At 39.2% G+C, this 7,500-nt stretch overlaps 1 protein-coding gene across 3 annotated transcripts in view; it reads left to right on the top strand.

The window, feature by feature from the left end:
* The first annotated feature begins 5,358 nt into the window (after nt 1-5,358).
* LOC138003585 (uncharacterized) overlaps nt 5,359-7,500 on the top strand; it is a 16,622-nt gene continuing 14,480 nt past the window's right edge. The window contains exons 1-2 of one of the 3 annotated variants that reach the window (XM_068849714.1): nt 5,359-5,572; nt 7,063-7,162. The gene's annotated coding sequence lies outside the window, so the exon portion shown is untranslated. The remainder of the gene's footprint in view (nt 5,573-7,062; nt 7,163-7,500) is intronic. The other 2 variants (XM_068849713.1, XM_068849715.1) reach the window with 2 other exon arrangements.

Raw genomic sequence — 7,500 nt, 5'->3', positions numbered from 1 at the left:
TGTCTTTTTCAAGTTGTTCAGATTGTTATTAAAGAATTCATGATAATAGAGCTTTTTACTAATTCGCGTTAATTTGCCGCTCATGTACAAGTTGTTTTTTTTTTTTTTAATTGCGATACGAATCCCTTTAGTTATCCACGGTTTGGATAATTGCTTTATTCTTCTTTTAGTTAAAGTTTTAAAGGGTGCGTGTTTATTGAGTATTTTGTTAAATCTGTTATAAAAGAATGAGAATGTTCTACCAAGATCGACATTGTCTCTCTCGAGAATTTCATTCCAATCAACTTGAGATATGTCAGCTGTGAAAGAGTCTGAGGGGAATTTTGAAAAATCTCGCACTAATTTCTACTTTCGCCTTTTGTTTGATTAACAATTGAGGTCAAGATGCAAAATTAGGAAAAGTGGTCACTTATATCCGAAATGATGTTCCCACTAACTAGCACCTTTTCTGGAGTATTGACAAATATATTATCAATCAACGTTGCTGATGTACTTCGTACTGGTGTCGGTTTAACAACTGTAGGAATGAGATAACAACTTTGAAGAGACATTAAGAAATCCTGGCTATAATTCGAGCTTTGTACCTTCAAAAGGTCTATGTTAAAGTCAGCGAGGATGCAAATCTCTTTATCTAAAGCCGTATAGTTTTCTATAGATTCATCAAAGTACTGCTGGAAGCGTTCTGGAGAGTTATGTTGTCGCTCGGGTGCTAAATATTACATCTTTCACTCAAGTAACGGAAATTTACAAAGAGAATACCACTTCCAGAAGCAGCAGTAGATAAGTCACAAATTAAGGTTATTAAACATTCCTATTCAAAATAACTTAAAGAAATTCATGTTCTTCGAAGTAAATATAAAAATTCGAACAATTTTCTAATTAACTTCATTCTTCTCATGATTTATTTATTGCAAGAAGGATCAAACTGATTTACCTATTCCAGGTCTTTACTTGCAAATAGGCTCTTGGTGCTTGACGTGTGGGTCTCTGCAAGTGCAACCAAGGAGAAATTATTGAATCAGTGCAAAGGGAATTAGTCCAAGTAGCTATCCTTGAGGTACACGGCCGGAAGTACTTACAAAGCTAGAACTTAGGTACATTGTTCATAGCGACTATCTATAGACGGTTTTCACGATAGCCTCCGATGTAAAGGAAGGTATATGCGTGGCAAAACCCCGTGTATCGTAAAACTCAAGTCTTTTGATGCCACAACTTCGAGGCAGCTCTCTAATCGGTTATCGGTTTCAGTATTCATACACTTATCCATTCAGTCTCAACATTGCAACATTATTAGGGAACAAAGAACTGTACTATGCAGTTACCTGTATTTCAACTCGGACGCTCCGGATCTATAGTCCTGTGTCTTCACTAGTACTCTTCAGCAACGAAAATGATCAACCCAATACTGTTCATTTCGCTGTTTACTTTTGTATCATGAGTGATAAGTCATAATTGATATCGATGTATAATAACCAAAAACAATCCTAATCCGACCCTATTTTTTCCTAGGTTTAATATAGGCTGTAAACAAATTTCGTCAATTCATCTGAGTGCATATTCAACGATTGTAGGTAAAATGAGACTCGCCAATTTAATAAACTGTTTTGAATTTTCGCGTACACCTTGCAATTAGACAAATGTATGTACTTTTATCAAATCTCGACCCTTCCCGTTCACTGTTAGCGAACAAAATTGTTTTACTGAAAAATTCAAATACATTCCTATTATACAAGAAATTATAAGACTTTCCAATTACTTTACTGCAGAACTAATGCTAAACAATCCCCCGCGATTTTTAGCAAGGTTATAAGTCTTACAATTCTCCTAATTCTGATGTTGTTTCTGTCAATATCTTGCATACTTTTTAGAAAAGGCTTCAAGCTATTTATTTGTAAGAATTATTGATGAATAACGCAGTTGTTTATTGTTTCCTACAAAATTCATGTTTGTTAAATATTGAAGTGTAATCTGTCTACTTTTTGGCCTTTCACTCTGTCGGATTGTTTCGCAGTTTTGGCATGACATGCGTTGAAATCACTTTTGGCAGATGGGAAGATACGTCAACCCAAAATGAACAGTATTCCGTTTCAATTTCTCGGAATAACTGCTTCCATTTTCGGTTTTATACAGAATTTCATTCAAATTCGTGTCATGCATGATCACTTTGAAACTCGGAAGACCGTGAAGTCCAAAAATATCAATATTTCTGGAATGTTAATTGCATGTATAGTGATTAATCATGGTAAAACCCACAATAGGATACCATAAATAATAATACCCGTGTTTCGCAGTAAGAGTTTGACAGACCATTATCTTTCAATGCCCTCTCTGTTGCTTCTGTTTCTGGAGGTCTTTTAAAGGAAGCTACATATACCACTTTTTCATGATCTGTCACAAGTGCAGGAACGTTCCACCCTTCCACTCGGCTGTGTCAACAATATCGACTTAATGTAAAAAGAGTGGAAGAAAAGAAAAAAAATCCTGTTTCTGTTTTTGCACCAATTGACAAAGGGTTATTGACAGCTTTATTCTACTGAGACTAGCCTTCGAGCAGGCTGCCAGTGGTTCGAGGTACACGAAGAGCTTGCTCGACTGCTCGAATGCGCAGCCGAGCTAAACAAAAGCAAAATGGTGTTGTCATATGCGGTTTTACAGTCAGTGGCCACGTCTTCCTATTGCCTAAGAGGTATAGGGTGCCAAAACCCGGTTGAAAAAACGTACCGTACACACATACAGAGACCCACACGTCAAGCACAAAGAGCTTATCTGCCCAGCTGTTTACCTAACTAACTTGGGATAGGGGGAGTTTTGTAGTTTCTAAAGAAACTGTGGTGCTGCGTCGGTGGGGAAGTAGTGTACAAAAAATGGTTTTATCAAAGGAGTTGATAACTTGGAATAGGTCAATCTATTCGATCTTTGTTTCAACAAATAAATCATTAAAAGAATTTATTTAATGAGAAAATTGTGCAAATTTTGTATAAAGTTACTTCGAAGATCATTATTAGCACTTACAATTTTAAGTTATTTCCAAATTGAATTCCTTGAAAAAAGAAGAGGTGATGCATTACGTTTTTCAGAGCTCTGGAGAACCCTGAAGCAAAGTGTCTTGTCATTGGTTTTCGTGCAGAACAATCCAAAGCGTCTCTAACTGGTGCATTCATGTTAGCACGAGGAGTGAGCAGGCCCCGTAAGATTCAAATAGCCAATTTTTGGCTATGAGAACCCTACGGCGCATGTTCTCCTACATAGAGTTTCCCAGATCCGTGGGTCGACCTGAGGCTCTGGTGACGAGAATGTCACAACTCGTGAATAAAAATCGTACGCACTCACCAACCATGAAGTAATCAATATATACATTTCAATGCTATTCCACGAATGCCATAGTGCTCCTTCTCTTTTGTCGGAAAAAATGTGTAGAAGGAAGTTGGGTTAATTAATACTCGGTCAGCATTTTCATTCCGTTACCATCTTCGGGCCAACTAAGATAAAATGATCAATTTTTGGCGCTGCGTAGAGAAAATAAGATCTCGTCACTTAATATCCCGCCATCTTGGTGAGGGTTCTAAGTCGAGTTATTTCAATTTGACTTAAGAGCAATTTTTGAATTGCAACTTTGCACAATGTTTCTATACCAAGCTGTCTGTAAACTTCCGACGGACATCAAATGACCTGGTTAAACAGTCAAGAGGTAAGTGACCAATGAGAAACCATTATCTATTTTCTTGCTAAATGCGTGACGTTAGGGAACACGATTTGGGCCAGCTTTCCTCCTCCCTTTTTTCCTTCGAGGGGAGGATACGGCTACACGTCGGTTAATGCAGAGTTTGAAGATAAATTTGGAAATGCTTCCCATCTGATAGGAAAGATAAGGTCGGAAAAATTCTTGCAGATATTTTCCGAGCGATGATAGTATGAGTTGTGGAACTGACAACGAGCTATGTTTAGACCATGTATGAAATCCGTATGCTCGTAACTATAAGATACGAAATTTTAAATCATTTTTAAAATAGTGACTAGTTTTCCGAGCTGAATTATAGGAGACGGAGACCGGATTAGCCATTGGTGGAACCATAGTAAATGATCATGAAGAGTCATGCTGTTGAATGCAAAACGCTACCAAACCAGACCATGAAATCACCCAAAGGTTGCTGCCGATTCTCCCGCCACACAACTAATCTCGTACCCAGATCTCACTCTGTCACTGGAAATGTGAGATCTGGTAAAGTTCGACAGTACACCATTTTTCATTGGCTACTAAAAAAAGGTTGCGAAAATGCAATCTACGCTCCGATTGGCTTATTTCGCGGGGCACTTGATGAAGGTTTGGTTTTCGCAAGCTCATGTGCTGTTTTGAATAAATGTCAGTTGTGCGGAGGAAAGTTTCGTTTTTTCCGACGACCGAAAAGCTTTACAGTTGAGGAAAATCATTTTGAAAATTTGCGACGTTTGTGTAAATGGTACCGACGAAAGCCCCAAGTACCCTGCCACTCGAATAAAGTTCTGCGTAGCTTGCTACGCGGTACGCAGAAACCAATAAATTCAAGTTGAAGTATGTAATTTATTCAAAACAGTGTTTCTCGTTCTTAAAGCGTGACTCGCGAATTAAGTAGTGATCAATTGTGAATTTTGCGGTTAGATTAACTACATTTTTCACGAGATCGTGTCAAGAAAATAGCACTCGTTGCAGTGGATTAGGTCTAAGCACTCTAACTTTTCGCTTTCAATTTACGGTTTGGCTAACTACACTTTTCACAAGATTGTGAAGAAAATAGCACTCGTTTACTGATTAAGCCAAAGCGTTAGTTTCAGTGAGTAGGCCTAAACCCTCTTTAACATTTTAGCTTTCAATTTACAGTTTGGCTAACTACACTTTGCACGAGATCGTGTGAAGAAAATAGCATTCGTTTATTGATTAAGCTTAAGCGCTCGTTTCATTGATTCTGAGTTACTCCGACAATTAAGCAATCTCGACCGTTCAAAAACAATCGCCTGTAGCGCTTCTTTCTGTTTCGGCTTAAGTTTAAGGTTTCCTTGTCCTCTACCCAAAAGAATCTCTTCAAGAATACTCTCGAAATCCATGTTTATTCCCCAAAATCACCCAAAATCACAACAGAGAGTACGAACATGCGCAGTGATAGAAAAGCCCGTATTTCGGGCCTCACTGGCACTGAGCATGCTCGAAATCGAACTTTACCAGATCTGCCTTCCGTACGACCGTGGAAGATCTGGGTACGAGATTACCACACAACAAGAAGCTTCTCGTATGTCTTTGGAATTTTGCACTGCAGAGCCGTCATTCCCAAGGAATTTAGTTCTGCCACTTGATTGCTTTAGTGCCACTTGCCAAAACCCATGTCATTCTTGCCAACTAAGGGGCCCGGGTGGTCCTGGGGACGAGAATGAACCACTTCTCGTCCCCAGAGCTTAGCGGCCAACGCCAGTGGTTTGAGCAAGAAGCTGAATTTGAAGTTCTCGTAGGCACCAGGATTGAGTGTAACTGGCATAAAACCGTGCTTATTCCTTGACAAAGCCGATGAAAAGCTAGCAGGGATTGTTAAGGCTATCCTAGAAGGTATCTTTAGCTGCACTAATTTTCATTTTGCTAAGGTTTTGTTTTTGGAAGTAGTGTCCCTCAAGTTACTTCCGCTTCATAGTGATGATTTCTCCTGTGACGCAAAGGATCAGTGAAGATCTGTAAAGTAGTTGTTATTTCGCAAGGAAACGTGATGGACACCACTTTCTTCCGTTGGAAATTAATTGCTTGTGATAATTTGAGAATCAAGAGCTCTTTATCAGCATATTTTTCTTGCATTTTGCCTTCGGGTATGAGCATTTTCAACCAGGCGTTTGACAGCTGTAATGAACAAACTTCGTACCGGGGCATCCGTTAATCGTAAACTTAAAAACACAACTTATGACCAAAGGGCTCATCAATGACAGTTTAGTACAGACATTCATCATCACTATTTTGCGCATTCAGTCGTTTTTTATGCGAATACAAAAGTAAAGAGTGGCGGCTCAACGATACGTGAAAAAAATACAAATAATTACATAAATAATTACTTTGGTGTCCAAAGCCAGTGCATCAGTTACTCGTAAACATAAATATACAACTCTTCAGCAAAGGCATTAGCAGTTTTGTGCAAAAATTCACCATTTAAGGCTGATAATTGTGCGGAAAAATGGCAAAATACCCCGCATCTCTAGCTAAACGGTGCAGCCAGCAAAGCGTCTTCGCTGTTTCTCGAGTTCTCATTTATTCATAATTCACTCAAGTTCTCTGGGAAGGTGGCTACGCGTCTACGCAGCTACTCCGTTGTCATTTAGTCATAATTCACTCAAGTTCTCTGGGAAGGTGGCTACGCGTCTACGCAGCTACTCCGTTGTAATTTAGTCATAATTCACTCAAGTTCTCTGGAAGGTGGCTAAGCGTGAACGCATCTACTCCGTTGTATCCGTTGTAATTTATTCATATTTCACTCAAGTTCTCTGGAAGATGGCTACGCATCTTCGCAGCAATTCCGTTGTACTTTATTCATAATTCACTCAAGTTCTCAGGAAGGTGACTTCTCGTCTACGCAGCTACTCCGATGTAATTTAGTCATAAATCACTCAATTTCTCGGGAAAGTGGCTACGTGTCTACACGGCTACTCCGTTGTAATTTATTCATAATTCAGCGAAGTTGCTTGAGCCTTAATAACTGTTGATAAGCACTATAATAACTGAGAACTAACTAGTTTGAAATCAGTGCCTTAAGGCCTAGTAACTGTAGTTAAGAGAGCTATAGGCCGAGATGGAGTTCGTTATATCAATATTCAGGCATGGCTACGAGACTTTATGGTCGGATTTCACGGCTCAGTTCTGTTATCTTTGTCTTACAAGGAGATTTCTAAGCAAAGTAATATTCAAATTTAACCATAAAATCTCGTAGCCATGTGTGAATATTGTTATATCGAACGCATTACAGAGTAGCCATTTGCAAGATCCACGCAGAATAGCTAGTGTTGCGGTGTATTCTGCAATTTAGCCAGTAAAGAATAATTTTTGGCGTGAATTTTCAGCGTGACAGTGAGGCCAAGCACGCTTGCCGACAAGTGACAAAAACAACTTTAAGAACTTGGTTCGTTGGAAAAGAGCGTCGTAAATAGTGTTACTTAAAAGGTGAGTCTTTATGGCAGAGTATTTTGTAGTAAAAATCACCTCCGGCAACGTTAAAGAAGAGAATCGTGTGTAATATACGCTCGCCGGCGCGTTCGTACTCTGTAAAAGGGCCGACTCGACTCGTCGAGTAACAACAGCGTATCAGATGTTTTCAACGACAAAGGTGGTCTTCACGTTGCGTCATGACCACCATGTTGGTGGACGGAAACAAAAGATCTCTCATTACCTCCTTTTGTTCCTCCACCAGTAATTTTACACTGCGGCATTGTTATCTGTGTCTAGAGATTGGTTGCAAACCACCTATTCTGCGTTCAAGATAGAGTATTTTGTCGTTCTAA

This window comes from Montipora foliosa, chromosome 5 (assembly GCF_036669935.1).
Source record: "Montipora foliosa isolate CH-2021 chromosome 5, ASM3666993v2, whole genome shotgun sequence".
NCBI classification, from domain to species: domain Eukaryota; kingdom Metazoa; phylum Cnidaria; class Anthozoa; order Scleractinia; family Acroporidae; genus Montipora; species Montipora foliosa.
This window is presented reverse-complemented; position numbering and strand designations above follow the sequence as displayed.